The 13573-nt window shown below is 35.3% G+C and overlaps 1 long non-coding RNA gene across 1 annotated transcript in view; it reads right to left on the reverse strand.

Moving 5' to 3' along the window:
• Nucleotides 1–13178, reverse strand: part of LOC144227332 (uncharacterized) — a 132618-nt gene extending 119440 nt beyond the window's left edge. Inside the window, exon 1 of the long non-coding RNA XR_013333912.1 lies at nt 12687–13178. This is a non-coding gene — a long non-coding RNA (uncharacterized LOC144227332). The remainder of the gene's footprint in view (nt 1–12686) is intronic.
• Nucleotides 13179–13573: the final 395 nt, after the last annotated feature.

Consider the following 13573-nt stretch of genomic DNA (forward strand, 5'->3'; position numbering starts at 1 on the left):
GCAAAATGGTGCAGCCACTGTGGAAAGCATCTCATGAAGAATAGTGTGCACATATAGGCAAAGAATACTTTACACTCATTCCATATAAATCAAACTTTGAGATTTTTAATCATATTATAAAGTTACCATAATTGAGGCTTCTTTATAGAATTTTAGTAGAATAACAAACCTAATTTAGTGACAGATGTACTCACATCTATAAAGGGATTCAACCACTTTTTAAATATTCTAAGTGTGCTCTTAAACAACCTGTACAACTCAAACACTAGAAACATTTAAATCATTTCTAACAGTTGACTATTCAACTGACAAAATCAACACCAGGAGTTGTTACATATTTTTAAAGATATAATTTGCCAATCAGTCATTAAGTTTGAATAATAAATTCCTGGCAATACACATTTTAAATTATTACTGCAAAACAAATTCCTGGCCTCATTTGTAATCAACAATCATTATAAAATGTGCTATAAGTAGTGTACAGGCCCTTAGGGAATTTCCTATTATGCCACAGGACAAGGTGCTTAATAAATATTTCTTGGATGACTACATGGATATGAGCAGACATCAGCCTTACACTCAATGAAAGTTTCCAGATTTTGATAAATGTTTACCTGGCAGTTTGTGGTAATTGTGTAGTATTTTTTTGTTTGTTTGTTTGTTTAGTGTTATCTTGTATACTCGTTTGTTCATTTTGCCCTTTTAATTTGCTCCCCCCCCTTTGCTAATATCATTTAAATAGAAAATTGAGATTCTTTCATTTGTGGTATGAAAACATCATTTTATACTGTATATCCAGTTCTGGATATATCAATTCTGATTAAAATTAATTTAACAGCTTGGTCTTGAAAATGCGTATCCTTATAAGTACCTATTACAGCTCTGAAATAGATTTAAATTGAATTGCTTTTAGCATAGAATTCTAGAAATTTATGTATCCTGCTCATCAAAATTCTGTAGCTTTTTTAACTTACCAATTATAGTAGGAAAAATTATGACCCTGAAATAAAGTTGATAATTTTTATGGTTTTTTAAAACAAAGCAGGAGTTCCTGGGTGGCTCAGTTGGTTAAGCGTCCAACTTTGGCTCAGGTAATGATTACACAGTTCGTGGATTCGAGCCCCGCATCGGGCTCTCTGCTGATAGCTAGCTCAGAGCCTGGAGCCTGCTTCAGATTCTGTATCTCCCTCTTTCTCTAACCTTCTCCTGCTCACATGGTCTCTCTCTCTCTCTCAGAAATAAATAGAACATTAAAATTTAAAAAAAGCAGTATCATCAAATGCTGATGGTTTATATATTTTTAAGAAGTTTCTAGAACTACTCTTTTCTGGCCCAGACAAAATTTTGGATATAAAAAGTTTGGTGTCAAGCCTATTGCACATGAGAATCCAATTGCTTCTGTGATGTTCTTGGGGGTTAAAACCCTTGAGTAAATTACAGCCTGCACAGTTCAGGAGTGATTCATTTAGTTATGTTATTGTGATATATTGAGCATGTATCATGTACAAAGGATTCACAAAGTGTACCTAACTTGCAGGATTTTGTTTTAAAGAAAAGCAAGTAATATTTTTAAAACATGGAGCATAATGCTAGTCACATTTCTAAACACTTAGGAAACGTTAGTTCCCTCCTCATTCTTTGTGTTGTTTTAGTCACTCTTTTATTCCATTTAACAGATATTTATTGTGTACCTACTGTCTGGTTGGTATTGAGTTAGCCAGAAATTTCAAAACAGGATCTAAATTTGTGAGATAATCAAGTAGGTAAAGAACAAGAATGTGACCGTGGTTTATCCATAATGAGGATAACTAACTGAGATATGATGAAAGTGGCCTAATGTTCTGATCTTCAAGTAAACATAGCCTCCCTTTAAATAAATATTTAACAACTCCAGTTTTTGCTCAACCATTGGACAGATGCCAAAGTATTTCATAAGTACAATTTGAAATATTTTTCTTTCAATGAGAGAAAGTTTTATCGATGTCCTTGGAAAATAGAAGCCCAGCAGTTGAATAGGTGATAATTTCTTTTTATTTAGATGATCACTTTTAGAAATCTTCATCATTGTAGTGGAAAATCATAGTAGTTCAATGGGTTCTAAGCACCAATTTTCAACGTATGTGTTGAGGACAAGTTTCCCATAACACCAAGCAATGTTCCAACACCAGTTGGGGTCCTATAATTCAACCTAATTACAACATTATCTACCTAAAAACAGTATCAAATTCTACAAGTTTAAGTCTCAGTACTGCTAGGCTGCTCTCCCTCTTTCAGATACCAAAGTCCAGGTTGTTACATGTGCTTCTGGCCTATCCGCTGACAATTAGAAATTCCAACAACCCCCTTCCTTGAGTTCAATTAATTTTCTAGAGTGGCTCATGATTCAAACATTTTACTTACTAGATTTTGGTTTATTATAAAAGGATAAAACTCAGGAAGAGACAGATAGAAGAGATGCATGGGCAAGGTATGAAGAAAGGGCAAGGAACTTCCACTCTCCCCAAATCTCCACATGATCACCTGTAAGCTCTCCTTTTATGTTTTTATGGAGGCTTTATTACATAGGCATTTTTTTTAATTTAAGCTTATTTATTTTGAGAGCAAGAAAGTAGGGGAGCCCCACTGTAAGGCTCAAACTCATGAACCATGAGATCATGACCTGAGCAGAAACCAAAAGTCAGATGACTAACTGACTGAGCCACCCTTGTGTCCCACATAGGTATGTGTGATTAAATCATTAGACATTGGTGACTGAACTCAATTCTTCGGCCCCTCTCCCTGCTCTGGAGGTCAAGAGGTAAGACTGAAAGTTCCAATTCTCTCCTCATCTGGTTGGCAATACTGGCAACCAGCCACAATTCTTAGGTGGTGTCCAAAAGCCACCTCATTAAAAAAGGCAAGCTTTATCACTGCCATTAGAGGAAATGCCAAGGGTTTTAGTAGCTCTTTGCCAGATATAGGGATGAAGACTTAATATATATATTTTTTATAAGTCACAATATTACAGTAATGGTCTTGGGTGGAAATGGAGATTGGCTGGAATGATAAGGAGGTAACTCTAAAGTGGAGAATTATGTTCTGTATCTTGACAGAGGTTTGGACTATACAGGTGTATGCATTCATCAAAACTCACGGAATGTACACTTAGAAATACATGTGCTTTATTTTACGTAAATTTTAGTAAAGAACTGCATGCTAAAGTATTTGAGGAAGTTGTTGAGATGTTTGCAGTTTAAATGAATAAAAAATAAGATGAATTCATGGGTGAATAGAAGGATAGATAACATGAATGAGAACTATAGTAAAATATTAGGTAAAATGGTAGAATCTAGGTGTTGGATTTTAGGTTGTTCACTAAAAAGTTTTTCCAATTTTGCTGTATGCTCAAATGTTTGCATACTAAAGTGGTAGAAAGAAAAGAATACAACCTAAATGTATATATAATTTATTTACTCTGTCTAGCATTTCTGATATTAATAAAAGTATTCAGGACTTAATTAAGTTGTATTTAATATCAATGCTGTCTTTTCATATGTACCCACTGCTCATAATAGTGAAAGCTGTTTCCTGCATGTGTTCCTTTTAGAACTCAATTAACATTGATTTGTCCACTGCTGCAGACTATATTAACACTAACAACTAGAATAAATTAGTGTTTGCTCTTTATGAATAAGTTCAATAACTTGCTGCTTTCATTCCAACTTCCTTTCCAATGTGCTCAAATTAAAAGCTATTAATGTTTCTGTTTCCTGGAAATTTTATTTTTATATTCATATTCAAATTGCATCACTGAAATGTATAGTTTTCCTAATAAATGTCAGATTTTATTGTTTGTTATTTCTATTTAAGAGTTTAAAGGCTCTATTTGGATGTTCAACATTTAACTCTAAGAAAATTTCAGAATTTATAAATATAACATGCCCTATTTTTCAGTATAAATTGTTAGAAAGCAGGAGGTTAAGGGTCCAGAAAATGGCTAGATTCACTGAAGGTGTCGAATAAGTGCAGAAAACTATCTGAATTTACTTCTGTTAAAAACTTTATTAATATTAAACATAGATTGGCCAGGACATGCTCACTGTGTCTTCATCTGTTACATATCACATGCAGTATCTGAATTTCCTGAAAAAAGACTGAGTTTTGCAGTATGAAAGAGTTTGCAATTGAGCTCATTGTATAAATTGCAGTTCATACCTGACTATTTAAGTGGATTTATAAATATTTATTTATTTTAGCTAAATAAACTTAGACAAGGACACTTTGTTTAAATGATTCTAGAAGAATAGGCAAGGAAGAAGAAAACAAACTGTGGAATGGAAGTCATATTGATGTGAACTTAAGTTGGTTTTGTCCTTTTCTCTTACCTTCTTGACCACATAACTGAAGCACTTCACAGCATCATCCTGGAGCAAAGATGATGCTTAAGTTACTCTGACCAAAAGTCACCTAGAACTGTAGTTATCAAAAAGACTTGAAAATTATACTGTCATTAATGTTGAACTTATCCCTAAAGAAATGTTTATGTCTTAAAATATTAATTAATAATGATAGCAATAAAGGCTTCATGAGTGAGATTTTTCTAAACAGGGGAGGACAGTGAAGACAAGTCTCTGAAACTTTTGGGGGGTGGGTAAAGTCATTTGATGTTCAGTATTCAAATTTACAAAATTTTACTAACATAAATAAATGTTTAGAAGTCTTTTTTTGAGTGGAAGACATAAAAGCCAAAAATAATTTAACCAAGAATTGTTCTTCCTGTCATATCACATGGAGTATCCCATGAAAAACAAACATAATGTATTTAATAAAAAAAAAAAACCTAAATTGCCAAAGATTTAAACAGGTCATGAGGAAGATATGGAATTTGGTTGGCTAAAAATATCCATGTTTCAAGTATATCCCAACATATAGTATTTTCTAAATTTTACATCAGTAATGAAATACATAAACAACTGCTTTTCAATGATCCTCTAAAGAAATGTATAGGAGAAAAAAAACAAATTTTCAATAATGTCTTTAATAAAATCCATATTTTCTTAAAACCCCTACTTAAATATAACTGCTTTTAACCTTATACCTAAAAGAGAAGAAAAAAGAAAACAACCAAAAGCCAGTAGAAGGAAAGAAATAATAACAGCAGAAATAAATAAAAGAATAGAAAAAAATTAATGAAATCAGTAGCTATTTTGTGAAAAAATAAACAAAATTGATAAAACTTTAGCCAGATTCATCAAGGAAAGAGAGAACTCAAAATCAGAAATACAAAAGAAATAACACTGACATCACAGAATTACAAAGGATATGAAAAGAATATTATGAAAAGTTACATGCCAACAAAAGGGACAGCCATGAGAAATGGACAAATTCCTAAAACATAAGTACTCAAAACTGAAGCAGGAAGAAATAGAAAACTTGAAAAGAAGAATTATGAGCAATAAAATTGAATCAGTCATAAAAATAACTCCCAACAAACCAAATTCCAAAATGGCATGACTTCACAGGTGAATTTAAAGAGTTGATACCAAATAGGTATCAAACTTTCCAAAAATAGAAGAGGAAGGAAAATTTCCAAATTCATTCTATAAGGCTAGCATTAACCTGATATAAAAACACCAAAGACACTACAAAAAAAAAAAAAAAATGCAGGGGGACCTGGATGGTTCAGTTGGTTAAGCATCCAATTTCTACTCAGGTCATGATCTCACGGTTGGTGGGTTCAAGCCCCGAGTTGGGCTCTGTGCTGACAGCTATCTCAGAGCCTGGAGCCTGCTTCAGATTCTGTATCTCCCCCTCTCTCTGACCCTCCCCTGATCTCTCTCTCTCTCTCTCTCAGAAATAAATAAAACATTAAAAAAATTTTAAAAAGGCAAGTATTTCTGATGAATTTCAATCCAAATATGATCAAGCGGAATTTTTTCCAGGGATGCAAGTGTGGTTCAATATTTGCAAATCAATGCGATATATCACATTTATAAGAGAAAGGATAATAACCATATGTCCATCTCAATATATAAAGGAAACAGATTTCATGAAGCATAACATCCACTCATGATAAAAACTCTCAAGAAAGTAGGTTTAGAGGGAACATACTTCAACATAATAAAGACCATATATGAAAAACCCATATATGATATGATACTACCATGATACTCAATGGTGAAAGACTGAAAGCTTTTCCTCTAAGATCAGGAACAAGACAAGGATGTCTACTCTTGCCACTTTTACTCAACATAGTACTGGAAGTCCTAGACATAGCAATCAGACAATAAAAAGAAATAAAAGGCATTCAAATTGGTACGGGAAAAGTCAACTTTCACTATCTGCAGGTAACATAATATTACATATAGAACACTCTAAATACTCCACCATAAAACTACTAGAATTGATAATTCAGTAAAGTCACAAGATAAAAATTTAATACACAGAAATCTCTTGCATTTCTACACACTAATAATGAAGCAAAAGAAAGAAATTAAGAAAGCAATCCCATTTACAATTGTACCACAAATAATAAAATACTTAGATTTAAACTTAAGGACATAAAATACCTATACTCTGAAAACTATAAAGCACTGTAATCTTATAGTATAGATTGTTTGGAGAGTCAATGAGATAGCTCATAAGAACCTAGATAGGATTGAGATAGAACTTTTAACACTTAAATTATGAAATTAATACATAATCAATCTGAGAAAAGATAAATGAATCTTACAGGGACAGAGAATCACTCACAGAAACTCGGTCAAATAACTGACTAAACAAGGTTCTATTTAGGTAGATGCAATTCAGTGGCAATAAAAATAGATTATTTTAATTCTCAAGAAATGCACTGCTTAGTAAGAGTCATATTAAATACTACCGCCTAATAAATATTCTTATTTGCATACTCTAATACTTTCAAGAAAACGTACAGAAAGCATGTAACAAGGAACCAAACCATATTGGGGAGTTACTTCCATTCTCTATGAATGACACTACATAAATCATGAGCAATTAGGTAACCTGATTAAAATTTGGGCAAAGAATGTTTCAGGGAGAGTAACAGATTTGAAATCTCATAGTAGGAAACAGTTTGCAGAATTAGGATATTGCTTTTCAAGAAAATTTTCTTTTTATTTTAGACTTTATTCGTACAAAGTCTGAGCAGATTGTGCCAAAATCTAACCAACTATTCTGTTTGTGTCCTATATACATATTATCTATATTGTGAAACATAGACATTACATTTCAACAAAAATAACAATCAAGGAGAACATAAAACTATGATTCTACTGTTTTCTTTTCACATACAATATAGAGCTGACACATCCCAAAGATTAATGCATCCTGAAATAAAAATTATTGCATTAGAGAACCTAGAAGATCAAGGTGTCTGATGCATGGCAAGCAATGATGGTGGGGTAAAATGAGGGACAGGTAGACAGTGTCTAAGTAATGCAGGGTCCTGACATACAGAATTAAAGCTCTTGAATTTTTTTCTTTTGTTCGAACAGACAACAATGAAGGATTTAGAGCGCTCCATTTCTGAACATATTGAAGCTACTAGGTGCGGAAAGGATGGGATAGAAACAAGAGCAAAGTAAAAGGAAAATGGGATCAGGAAAGACACGATGCAGACTGATAGCTGTGGAGTTAGAAAAATTAATGCGATTAGAGAGATATTTTAGAAGTAGGTTTGGCTGGCTTTGTGATACAAGAAAACTGTATCATATGTCTAACGAAGAATGTGTGAGTCCAAGTAGGGATTAGCCTGTCGTGGAAGTTAAGAAAAGAAGAGAGACGATACCTGGCTCAAGAACCTAATTCCTATTTTGAAAAATCGCTGCTTTAACTAGTATGATATTTTTAAGTTTTTAATAGATACGTACAGCCTTATACTTAATTCATTTTCACCTAGTAATCATTGATTAAAATCTACTTTCACATATGTTATGTGTATCAAAGAGACACAGCTCTGTCCAGAAGAATCCACCCTTTCATTCTCTTTGATGGAGGATTCTCAGTGTCATCTCTTCTGTAATGCAGATCTCAACATTGTCCATATGAAAAGGGAAGGTCATGTTGGCAAGGAGAAGATTGTGACTGCACACCACAATTGGACTTGGGCTCTTTGAGCCTTTTGGTGCTATATCTGACTAAATGTGTGGATTTCATAAATTTACTTGATCTCTGTGCTTCTATTATCTCACTTGAATAATGTTAATAATAATGATCACATGAAGAAATTTATATAAAGGTCATTATCTTAAGTATTATTAAACATTAATTTTAGTTATTATTATTGGGATTTTAAGATACATTTTAATGAGATAATGTGTGGGGAATAAGGAATTCCCTGAGCTTGCACTGATGGGTTAACAAGGCATAAAGAAATAGAAAGCCATAGGATGAATGCATCCAAGATTAGGTAAACAAGATTAGGTAAGCTGGGCAAAGGGCTCCAGTATACAACAAAGGTATAGGAATAGAAAATCTCAGGATGAAACATCCAAGATGAGGTAAACAAGATTAGGTACTCAGGGCAGAAGCGCCCTCCAGTTTAGTACAATAGCAGAAAGCTGCTTTCACAGGAAGAAAGGACAAAAACAGGAAAACAGGACTTTAGACTGCAGCAGGGCAAAGTTGCCTAGAGCAGAGCTAATTATCAAAGAAAGGTGCCTTGTTGACTCAGAGGAAGCATGCTCTTTCTTGTCCCCTAGACCAGTTCAGGTAAACAGAAGTGGTGCCTCATGTCTGCTGTAAACAACCATCTGCTCAGTGCCAGGATTTTGTTTTGTATTGACCCAAACCCCTAACACTGCATATCTTTAAAACCCCCTTTCCCTTATGCCCATGAGTTAATGTTCACTACTTCATAGTCTCTTTGTGCACATCCATCACTCTTATAAGCCTTCTAATCCTAATAAAAACAGAGCAAGGACCCTTACTTGGAGCTCTTGTCTCTTCCCAGACACTAGCCTCTCTTGGATTTCAATCCTGCATCCGCTCTCTTGCTGGACAAGAGCAAACTCCAAACCCAGAGTCTATGACAAAAATGAGCAGTGTTCACATGAGAAGGATGGAGAGAAAGTAGTATCATTAAGAATGAGATGGAATTTAGTTATGCCAGTGGAGAAAGAAAGAATGTATATTGAGAAAAACAGTCAATCATAGAATTGAAGTATCTGATAGCACAGTGGAAAATTCAATAAGCACATGAGCAAGAGGAAAAAATATAAACCTCAAATTGGCACTCAACAGGATGTTTGTATTGAGGACACTAGATGACCAAAAGCTAGGAGGATGGAAGACTTATTAGCTTTATTAGCTTTAATTCAGCCCCTAGAATGAGTTGAGGTTTATCAAGTGTAAGCTATGGCATAAGAAATTGCATCTTCTCAGAAGACTTAGATTCTCTTGGGTGGGAGACATCTTGCCTCCTGGTGAAAGCCTGCACTGGTTTGCAGGGTCTGCATTCCAGACCCTGGGGAGCTTTTACATACCCTTCAGGAAAACATCTAAAGATTTGCTCTCTACCTGATCTGGTAGACACTCTGGTGGAAGGAAACCTGGTGTAGAAGAGATGAAGACTAGCACAAGGCAACTCAAATCCTGTAGATGAAATTTACTCTAAGGCATGAGAGTCCCAGCACTTGTCTCTGAACTTATATGGGACTCAATGTGCCACCAGCATGGACAAGATCCCCAGAGAGAGGGCCTCCTAAATGATCTTCTTGACTATTCAGGTAAAAGTGAAAAATTGTATTTAGGATGGTTATTCAGGATAATACAGTCAGAACATGTGTTGTTCAAATATTTCTATCTAATGAAGTCATCTTGACCTAATGAGATTGGTAACTATGTGTCTCAGTGTCACTGTTTTCGGATTTTTACTGATCTTGACAGATTAGTTCTACTTCGGCCTGGAAAGAAGAAAGAAACAAACTTCTTGGGTGTCTCTGTGTGTGTGTGTGTGTGTGTGTGTGTGTGTGTGTGTGTGTGTTACTGTGGTTAATGAGTGTTTTTTTCTTATGTCTTTGGGCCTGGTCTGCAGTCCACTTTGGCAATCATGACCTATACTTTTCCACAAAACTTCAAAAGAGATTCTTTCTGTGGTCTGCAGGAGAATGTTTTCTAATACCCACACAGGATGTTAGAAAACTGTACTCACTAGGGCTTATATGATAACCTGGAGCATGGAATAATAGAAATTCTCTTATGTTTAGGCTGCTAGAATGAACATATTTGGGGGCATACACCCAGCTCACAGTGAGCTGATTAAGTATTCACCTACTCTACTCAGGAGGAGGCAGCATAGAATAGAATTGAAGAGGACAATCTCTGAAGTGAGACATCAGAGATGTTATTCCAGGTCTCCAAATTGCTAGCAGTAGAACCTGGGAAAACTTTTCAATGCTTTGTTTAATTGCTGTGACATTGGTCGCCCTGTTCCCTGCTTCCTGAGTTTCCTGTCTCTGCATTGTTATTGCCACCAGCATACACACATTTTATAAGAGCTTCCATTTCAACTTTTTAATAGGAAAAAGAAAGTTTTGCCTTTGTATTTTTCTGCTATCTCCAAATATCCTGAGAGCAAACCTTCTTAAAAGGTTCTCTTTACAGGTGCTCTGTTTACTCCCATTCTCTCTTAAAATCTCTCTAATCAGGCTTTTCTCCCCGACTAACCCTCCCTACTACCTTCTGACAAAAACAAAAAAATGAAAACAACAACAACAACAAAAACACTCCAAACCTACTACTAGTCAAATGATGAATGACCTCCACATTTGCCAAATAACTTTTTTCTCATACTTTGGATAATTCAATCAGTGACTTTTGACACAGTTCCTCATTCCCTTTTCAGATTCTTCCTCCCTTCAAAAATGGGACATCGCATTTTAAATAAGCAAACACAGAAACCTCAAAGTGCTAAAGGACTTAGTTTTGTTTTTGTTTTTGTTTTTTTTTTTACACCTCTTCTATATTAGTAGTCATTGCCTGGGTTATTTTATCTAGTATCATGGCCTTAAATACAATGCATTCACTAATTACTACAAATTTGTGTCTCAGACAATTTCTTTTCCTCTTTAAATTACATGCCTTTAGGTTCTGGGACATCTCTATGTGTTCTTATTATAAATTTCTAAAATGGTTTTTGTTACTTGCAACTCCAAAGTCCAAATACAGTTGCCTAATTAGCCTTCTGGGAATGTTGTCCCTGACATCCAAAATAAAGTTCCTATATACTGAACCACAGGAAAGGCAATTTTCAGCAAAAGACTCTGGTTAAAACATATAAGTGAAATATAAGAAGAAAAATGGAATTCTCCAATGTTTCCTTTAGTTGTTTGATATTAGCAAGAATTAGTTGATAAAATCAGTGATTTTTTTAAATGCAGAGACCCAAAACTTAAAGGGGTGACAGGGCTCCTCTGTCCTTCAGTGGGTTTTAGTCATGACTATGACAAGACTGCAAAATCAGGAAGGGAAGAGGTCAGCACATGGCAGTCCATAAAAATATTTTAGAAAGAAAGATGCACTGAAGATAGTGTATTTATTATTGAGTAAGTGAATGGCCAATGGACTGTTGACCAGAGGGAACCATTAGCATGATATCCACAAAGGAAACATCTACTAAACTATATTTAAAAGGCATACTTAAACTGCTTTTCCCCCCTCCCCATCCCTAGCAAGATAACCAATTCTCATTATATTTGAAGTAATCTACCCATACATCTAAGAAATAGAAAGAGTGTAGGAAGTAAAAGAGAGACATCATGAAGTATTTGAGAGGCAAGAATGATCTAAAACACTTACAAACACCTAATCTTTTGAGAAAATAAATGCAAGAGAGCAAAGTGTATTGGAGCAGTCCCATAATTGTGTTAAGCCCCTTAAGGTTCATGACTGGCACATTAGGAATGTTATAATTGAACTGTTAAGAAACAAATTAAAATTTTAATGATCTCTCCTCCCTTTGGAAGTAAACTTAGTTCCCTATTACTGATGTTGCCAGAACTCATAATATCATTGCTTAATCAACACTTAATGGTCCACTCTTAGAGCTGCTAATTTTATATAATTAATGTACATGTAAAAGAACCTTGCAAATGTTTTACTTTCATATGCTACATGTTGGAAAGATATAAACAATCTAGAAGTAGGCTTTTGGAATCTTCCAAGATCTTGGTCAGTATTTTTGCACAGATATTGACAGGGTATGGGTATTGTATCTGTGTAGAAAGATTTATACCATATGATACATTCCTCTGCTCATCCTCTCATCTCCCTTACTCTGATAGACACCTTTTCACATGTCACTAAAAAGAATAACAGTATAAAATCTTTCTTATACATATAATATGACCCAACTTACAAATGCTAAAATTACTTACCAATATTAGCTAAAAACTATTCTTTCTTTGTCTGAGGGTAATCATAGGAGTACATTTGTACATTGTGGCTTATTTGCTTTCTCCCAACAAATCTCTCTTATGACTTTACAACTTCTACTAAAATAGCATTTTCTTACACAACTTTCCCTAAACTGAGAAAGTCTATTACCTCCTTCACAACTCATGGTTTTCTTTTCTTCCTTGGTGTTCATCTGTTGGTAGCCACTTTGCCTCCCACACAAACTTCTCCTGAGTTACTATGTTTTAGGGTATAAAGTTTGTCCTCACAGTAGTTTCATCCTTATCACTTACATGGTCTTCATGCCATTCCCTAAGGCACCTCTCTGAAGGCATGTTGATCCCCTTTAACAGACACTCGCTGGGGCGCCTGGGTGGTTCAGTCGATTAAGTGTCCAACTTCAGCTCAGGTCATGATCTCACAGTCTGTAGGTTCGAGCCCCGCATCAGGCTCTGTGCTGACAGCTGCCTGGAACCTGCTTCAGATTCTGTCTCCCTGTCTCTCTGCCTCTCCCACGCTCGCTCTCTGTCTCTGTCTCTCCAAATAAAATAAAGACATTAAAAAAAATTTTTTTAAACAAAAAACAAACCACAGACACTTGCTGAATCAAGAGCATTTGTGAAGACGCAGAAGAATTTCATTCCAAAGTCCTCAGACATGTAACTCATGTTGTTAAAGGAACTTGTTTGAAAGGCAAGAAGGCAAAGAGTGCTCACAGGAGTGGAAATGAAGGTTAAGAGTGTGGGAGAGAGGGTTCTGGCTCAGAATGACAACATAGGAGGCTCCTGGGCTCACCACCTCCCACAGACATACTGAATCTGCAACTACCTATGGAGTATCTTTCTCTGAAAAACAAAACAAAACAAAACAAAGCCTAAAGGCTTCTCATCAACTCCTCAACAGTAGGTAAACAAGTAAAAGCTCACATCAAAATAGGAAGGAGAAGCTTGCCATAAATACCACCCCGGGCTTAGAGACCCCACAATCAGGAGGGAATTTAAAACCTAGAGCACTTCTCCCTGAAGGGTGAAGGGTTTGAACCCCACATTGGACACCCCAACTTTCAAGACTTCCACCTGAAAAGTGAGCCACATCTGGCTCTGACAACCAAGGGGGCTCACATCCATGAGATCCACAGGCTAAAGTAATCTGAGAAATGGCCCTTAAAGGGCTCGCACTT

This window comes from Crocuta crocuta, unplaced genomic scaffold, assembly GCF_008692635.1.
Source record: "Crocuta crocuta isolate KB4526 unplaced genomic scaffold, BGI_CrCroc_1.0 scaffold223, whole genome shotgun sequence".
In the NCBI taxonomy this organism is placed as follows: domain Eukaryota; kingdom Metazoa; phylum Chordata; class Mammalia; order Carnivora; family Hyaenidae; genus Crocuta; species Crocuta crocuta.